Here is a 7992-nt window from a genome sequence, read left to right on the forward strand (position 1 = left end):
CCCAGGATATGTGATTCAAGCACTAGAGGGGATTGGTTTAAAGCAGGGCTATCAAACTACCAGCACCAACCCCCCTCCCCCTTCCTCCCTGAGGCACAGCACACACCTCCCACCCTCACCTCAGGCGGCTCTATGTCCGTCGACCGCTCTGTCCACACCCCATGGAGTTTTAACCCCGGCCCAGAGGTGCCGCCTCCGGAGCCTACGATGGGAGGGGGAACAGTAATTCCCTCGCAATTTCTCACTCTCAACTCTCACCCAATGTTGGCAGCCCTGCTCTAAACTAAACTAAGTTAGGCTCAAACCCAGGTCTCTGGCTCTACCAGTTGCGCCACTGTGTCGCCCATGGCTTATAGATCACAGTCCAGCATCCCAACATCAGCAGATAATCAAAAAAACTGAACTGAACTTAAAAAGGATTAGGTGATGTTTTGGGTCAAATCACTCCTATCACTTATGGTCTTATGATCTCTGCGAAAATATTGGGTGATCTTTTGCAAGACTGAGCTCTCTCCCTTTGTACCATTGGGATTCCAGGACATGGCTGGCAAAGCTTGATCAGTAAGTTTACAATTCCACAATCACAAAACTCTCTAATTTGTTTCAAGTTCTGTACATAAATATTTAAGGCCAAGGCATGGTTATGTGCCTCATGCATTGCCTTAGCCACCTGCAAAACATAGCTACGTATATTGAAGACGTTAAGATAACAAGCTCCACTACTTCAGGTACAAGGCACAACATTTTACAACATGTGTGTGCAGCTGAAGGCACAGATTTTCCTGGAGAATAGAATGATTTAAACTTTCCGAAGGAATCATTTATTTGGAACTTCTGAATAAGTACTTGATGAAGCAACATTTAGGATTAATGAGGAGCTCAGCATTTCCTTGAATCTTTGGATCGCTCAACCTTCAACTAAACATGTAATTTATTGAAGATCACGAGCTTCTCTATACACCTATTCTGGAAAATAATGGTACTGGTGCACTGATTTATTCATTTTGACTGCATTATTTTATTGCATTTAAATCGCATGCTAAACTACCTTCTGATCATAAATCCTTGCACTTGTCGGATCAATAAGAATGCCTTATTATTCAATTAATTTGTTTAAGTAATTGTTCACCATGTGGCATTTTTTAGTGCGGGTTATATGCGTGAAGTACTTTGCAAAGATATCCAAGATTACAATGAATGTAGGTGCTGTGTTTTTGTTTTAATTCCTTTGTGGAATGAAGTCTTCACTGATAGTTCAGTACTTATTGCCCATTCCTAATTCTCCTTGAACTGTAATAAACACACTTGCATCTTGCGTAGGCTGGATCAGCTAAATATGGCAGATTATTTTTCCCAACTGGATCCAGATGAACCCAGCATTCTAATGATAATAAGCTCGTCAGGAATGCTGCCTTCATCCTGAGGGCAGAGTTGGATTCATGGGAGGTGGTCTTGGAGGGGAGGATGCTCCACAAACTGCGGAGCATCCTGGGCAATTCAGCTCATCCCCTCCATGACACACTGCTCAAACTGAGGAGCACCTTCAGCAACATACTGGTTCCACCTAGTTGCAGTACAGAACATGACAGGAGATCCGTCTTCCCTGTGGCTATCAAACTGTACAATTCCTCTGCCTTCTGTCGTGGGTTAGACTGACTGCCCCCCCCCCCCCCTTCCCCCAATTATTGCACATTCCCAATCCTTTCCACTCTTCACTTTAATTTCATGTTCAATGTATCTTGTTTTTAATGACTGTTGGCAGATCAATTTCCCTCCTGGGATAAATAAAGTTTTATTGTGTCTAATCGTATGGAAAGTTTGCAGATGGCACTAAAGTGGGTGGTATTGTATCCAGCAAAGATGGTTATCAAAAATTACAGCAGGATCTTGAACAGTTCGGCACATGGACTGAGGAACAGTTAATGGAGTTAAATGCAGATAAGTGCAAGGTGTTCCAATTTGGAAAGTCAAACCAGTTAGGACCTACAGAGTGGATGACAGAGCCCTGGGGACTATTGTAGAGTAGAGGGAACTAGGAGTGCAGGTACACAATTCCTTGAAAATTGTGTCACCGGTGGATTGGGCGGTGAAGAAGGCTTTTGGTACATTGTCCTTCATCAGTCAAGGCATTGATCATAGAAGTTGCGATGTTATGTTACAGTTGTACAAGACATTGTTGAGGCCGCATTTGGAGTATTGTGTTCAGTATTGGTCACCATTATAGGAAAGATGTTGTTAATGGGTGACTTTAATCTACATATAGTTTGGGCCAACCAGACTGGTAGCAACGCTGAGGAGGTTTTCCTGGAATGTATACGGGATGGGTTTTTTAAACCAAAATGTAGAAGAACCGGCTAGAGGGCAGGCCATCCTAGACTGGGTATTGTGTAATGAGGAGGATTAGTCAGCGATCTTGTTGTGCATAATATGGTGGAATTCTACATTAGGATGGAGAGTGACACGGTTAATTCAGAGACTAGGGTTCTGAACTTAAAGGAAGGACACTTTGAAAGTATGCGATGCGAATTGGCTAGGATAGGCTGGCAAATTATACTCAAAGGGTTGACGGTGGAGATGCAATGGCAAAGATTTAAAGACCGCTTGGATGAACTCCAAAAATTGTTCATCCCTCTGTGGCAAAAAAATGAAACGGGGAAGGTGGCTCAACTGTGGCTAACAAAGGAAAGCACGGATTAAAGACAAGGAAGAGGCACATAAATTGGCCAGAGGACGCAGCAAACTGGAGGGCTGGGAGAAATTTAGAGCTCAACAGAGAAGGACAAATTGGTTAATTAAGAGGGGGAAAAAAGCACGAAAGAAAGCTTGCGGGGAATATAAAAACTGACTCTAAAAGCTTCTTTAGATAGGTAAAAAGGATAAGATTAGTGAAGACGAATGTAGGTCCCTTACAATCAGAGACAGGTGAATTTATAATGGGAAACAAAGAAACAGCAGACCAGTTAAACAAGTACTTTGGTTCTGTCTTCACTAAGGAAGACACAAACAATCTCCCGGAAATACTAGGGGACCGAGGATCTAGTGGGAGGGAGAAACTGAAGGGAATCCACATTAGTCAGGAAATGGTGTTAGGTAAACTGTTAGGACTGAAGGCAGATAAATCCCCAGGATGTGCTCAAGGAGGTGGCCCTAGAAATCGTGAGTGCATTGGTGATCATTTTCCATTGCTCACTCAACTCTGGATCAGTTCCTGGGGACTGGAAGGTTGCCAATGTAACCCCACTTTTTAAGAAACGAGGGAGACCAAACGGGGAATTATAGACCACGTAACCTTACATAGGTTGTGGGGAAGATGCTTGAGTGGATTGTTAAAGATGTTATAGCAGCACATTTGGAAAGCTGTGACAGGATCGGTTAAAATTAGCATGGATTTATGATGGGGGAAATCATGCTTGACCGATCTTCTGGAAAAAATTTTTGGTTCTAACAAGTAGAATGGATAAGGGTGAGCCAGTGGATATGTTGTATCTGGAAAGAGATTAGTGTGCAAAATTAGAGCACATGGTATTGGGGGTAGGGTATTGACATGAATAGAGAACTGGTTGGCAGACAGGAAGCAAAGAGTAGGAATTAAGAGTCCTTTTCAGAATGGCAGGCAGTGACTAGTGGGCTGCCGCAAGGCTCGGTGCTGGGACCCGCTATTTACAATATATATTAACAATTTAGATGAGGGAATTAAATGTGACATCTCCAAGTTTGCGGATGACACAAAACTGGGTGGCAGTGTGAGCTGCGAGGAGGATGCTATGAGGCTGCAGGGTGACTTGGATAGGTTGGATGAGTGGGCACATGCATGTCAGATGCAGTATAATGTGGATAAACGTGTGGTTATCCACTTTGGTGGCAAGAACAGGAAGGCAGATTATTTTCTGGTGTCAGATTAGGAAAAGGGGAGGTGTAACAAGACCTGGGTATGCTTGTACATCAGTCACTGAAAGTAAGCATGCAGGTACAGCAGGCAGTGAAGAAAACTAATTTGGCTTTCATTGCGAGAGGATTTGAGTTTAGGAGCAAGAATGTCCTACTGCAGTTGTACAGGGCCCTGGTGAGACAACACCTGGAGTATTGTGTGCAATTTTGGTCTCCTAATTAGAGGAAGGACATTATTGCTATTGAGGGAGTGCAGCGTAGGTTCACCAGGTTAATTCCCGGGATGGCGGGACTGACATATGATGAAAGAATGGGTCGACTGACAATAGACAATAGGTGCAGGAATAGGCCATTCGCCCCTTCGAGCCAGCACCGCCATTCAATGTGATCATGGCTGATCTTCCCCAATCAGTACCCCGTTCCTGCCTTCTCCCCATATCCCCTGACCCTGCTATTTTTAAGAGCCCTATCTAGCTCTATCTTGAAAGCATTCAGAGAACCAGCCTCCACCGCCCTCTGAGGCAGAGAATTCCACAGACTCACCACTCTCTGTGAGAAAAAGTGTTTCCTCGCCTCCGTTCTAAATGGCTTACCCCTTATTCTTAAACTGTGGCCCCTGATTCTGGACTCCCCAACATCGGGAACATGTTTCCTGCCTCTAGCATGTCCAAACCCTGAACAATCTTATATGTTTCAATGAGATCCCTCTCATCCTTCTAAACTCCAGAGTGCCAAGCCCAGCTGCTCCATTCTCTCAGCATATGACAGTCCCACCATCCTGGACTTGTGTTCTCTGGAATTTAGAAGGATGAGAGGAGATTTTACAGAATCATATAAAATTATTAAAGGATTGGACAGGCTAGATGTAGGAAAAATGTTCCCAATGTTGGGGAAGTACAGAACCAGGGGTCACAGTTTAAGAATAAGGGGTAAGCGATTTAGGACTGAGATGAGGAAACATTTTTCCACCTAGAGAGTTGTGAATCTGTGGAATTCTCTGCTACGGAAGGCAATGGAGTCCAATTCACCGGATGTTTTCAAGAGAGAGTTAGATTTAGCTCTTAGGGCGAAAGGAATCAAGGGATATGGGGAAAAGGCAGGGATGGGGTACTGATTTTAGATGATCAGCCATGATCATATTGCATGGCGGTGCTGGCTCGAAGGACCGAATGGCCTCCTCCTGCACCTATTTTTCTATATTTTTATGTCCACACCGACCAGCGATCCCCATATGCTAACACTATCGTACACACACTATGGACAATTTACAAACTTATCAAAGCCAATTTTACTTCGGAGTCACGTAAGTGACTACGTGAAGAACCCCGCCAGGATGCATGCGTGTCATATCGCTACACGCATTGCGAAACGTCAGGCGCGGTGGAACAACGTTCCCCCGCAGCGGCAGTTTAAAAGCCAGAACTTGCAGGTAAGAGTTACTCTGCAGTCTTTTTTGTTCCCTATACCAACTTACATAGAAACATAGAAATTAGGTGCAGGAGTAGGCCATTCGGCCCTTCGAGCCTGCACCGCCATTCAATATGATCATGGCTGATCATCCAACTCAGTATCCCGTACCTGCCTTCTCTCCATACCCTCTGATCCCCTTAGCCACAAGGGCCACATCTAACTCCCTCTTAAATATAGCCAATGAACTGGCCTCGACTACCCTCTGTGGCAGGGAGTTCCAGAGATTCACCACTCTCTGTGTGAAAAAAGTTCTTCTCATCTCGGTTTTAAAGGATTTCCCCCTTATCCTTAAGCTGTGACCCCTTGTCCTGGACTTCCCCAACATCGGGAGCAATCTTCCTGCATCTAGCCTGTCCAACCCCTTAAGAATTTTGTAAGTTTCTATACGATCCCCTCTCAATCTCCTAAATTCTAGAGAGTATAAACCAAGTCTATCCAGTCTTTCTTCATAAGACAGTCCTGACATCCTAGGAATCAGTCTGGTGAACCTTCTCTGCACTCCCTCTATGGCAATAATGTCCTTCCTCAGATTTGGAGACCAAAACTGTACGCAATACTCCAGGTGTGGTCTCACCAAGACCCTGTACAACTGCAGTAGAACCTCCCTGCTCCTATACTCAAATCCTTTTGCTATGAAAGCTAACATACCATTCGCTTTCTTCACTGCCTGCTGCACCTGCATGCCCACTTTCAATGACTGGTGTACCATGACACCCAGGTCTCGCTGCATCTCCCCTTTTCCTAGTCGGCCACCATTTAGATAATAGTCTGCTTTCCTGTTTTTGCCACCAAAATGGATAACCTCACATTTATACACATTACAGGTGGGGAACATGGACAAATCGAAGAAAACAAGGGCTGCGACAAAGCTGGTGAGGGAGGACCGCGGAGCAGCGGGCAGCCAGCAGCAGCTAGCGGCACCTGGATCACCGATAATGGGATCAGCTGTGCCCGATGTCGCCTCCGCACCGGCCAGATCCACACGGCTGGGCGGTAAGGCAAGACAGAAAACAAACAAAGTCGTGGACTCAGAGGAGTCCGACTTTGAGCAACCGCAGGCGGCCAGCGACCGTGAGCGCTGGAACCGGATGGAGCGGTGTGTGGAGCATTTGCTCCAACGTGACAGGCTCCGGGAGATGGAGTCGGGTCACAGTGGGCTCTATGGCAAACCCACAGCAGTACCTCTTGAAGGGCTGCACAGTGCTTCTACCTCATCAGAGGGGAGCACTGCGGGTCAGTTCTGGGCTGATCTGGAAGAGGGGTTCGCAGAAGAAAAGTCAAGTGTGCAGGGGGTGCAGGAACAAGAACACCTACTGGACATGGTGTCCAACTTCATACAGCCAGACCAGACTGGCCAAAACCTGGAGCAAAAGCTAGCTGCCAGTATAGACTATATGTCTCTCAACCAGCTACAAGAACAGGCTGTACTGGACACCACATCAAGACACCTGGCACCGGGCAACTGCATATCCCTGAATGTTCCAGTAGTAAATACCTGTATATGGAAACATATTGGAATAGGAGTCAGAAGTATGGATGTCAAACTACAAAAAGTATTGAAACTCCTAACAGCAGGGATAACAGCATTTGCCCGCACAGTGGATGACAAGGACATGTCCCAGGACCAACAAGATGCACTGGCACTGCTTTGCAACACTCAATATGAGATAAATAACATCAGGAAGCGTGCCATCCAACCCACATTAAATCCAAAATTCGCGGGTCTGTGCAAACCTGGGAACATAAAACCACCGATACTACTATTTGGAGGCAACCTATCAAAGCAAGTCAAGGAGCTCGATGAGGGAGCAAAAACCCTGGGACTAATAAAAGGGACTCCATCAAAAACCCACTACAGCCATAGACAGCACCCCTACGCACCCACCAGTAGAGCAAGACCGACTGGTGAAAGCTCGAAGGCCCGGTACACAAAACATGAGTCTTTTTTAGGCCATGGCCCAGGCCGGCCTTCCTGGAAAATACGCGGACCTCCAACGTCAACCAAACCACAAATCCTGACACCAGCGCATCAACATCAGCGAAGAACTTACAAAAAGAAGTAAACCTGCCACTGGTAACTATGGAGGTAGGTTGGTCTGGTTCCCTACAAAATACAGGGAGCATGGAGGTTGGGGGAGATTACACTCCTTTCTGAATGCATGGAGCATGTTAACAACCGATACTTACATTTTAAGCAGTATCCAGGGATATACAATAGAATTTATACACAAGTACAGCCCTCCAGTTCAACATACACCGAACCGAATGTTCGTACTTTCTGGTAAAGAAAAATCAGAGGCGCAAGCTGAACTGGAGCGGATTTACGCAAAAGGTGTAATTGAAAAAACCCAACACGAACCACTAGAATTCGTGTCCAATATATTTACCAAAAACAAAAAAGATGGTGGTTGTCGCATCATCATAGATCTGACCAAATTGAATACATTTGTACAATATATTCATTTCAAAATGGAAACCTTTGTTACTGCGAAACAATTAATTTCCAAAGGTTACTTCATGGCCAGCATCGATTTAAAAGATGCTTACTATTCAGTGCCTATATGAGGTGACCACAGATGTTACTTAAAATTCAACTGGATGGGTCAACTCTGGCAGTATACAGCACTACCAAAT

Source organism: Amblyraja radiata, chromosome 1 (assembly GCF_010909765.2).
Source record: "Amblyraja radiata isolate CabotCenter1 chromosome 1, sAmbRad1.1.pri, whole genome shotgun sequence".
Classification (NCBI taxonomy): Eukaryota; Metazoa; Chordata; class Chondrichthyes; order Rajiformes; family Rajidae; genus Amblyraja; species Amblyraja radiata.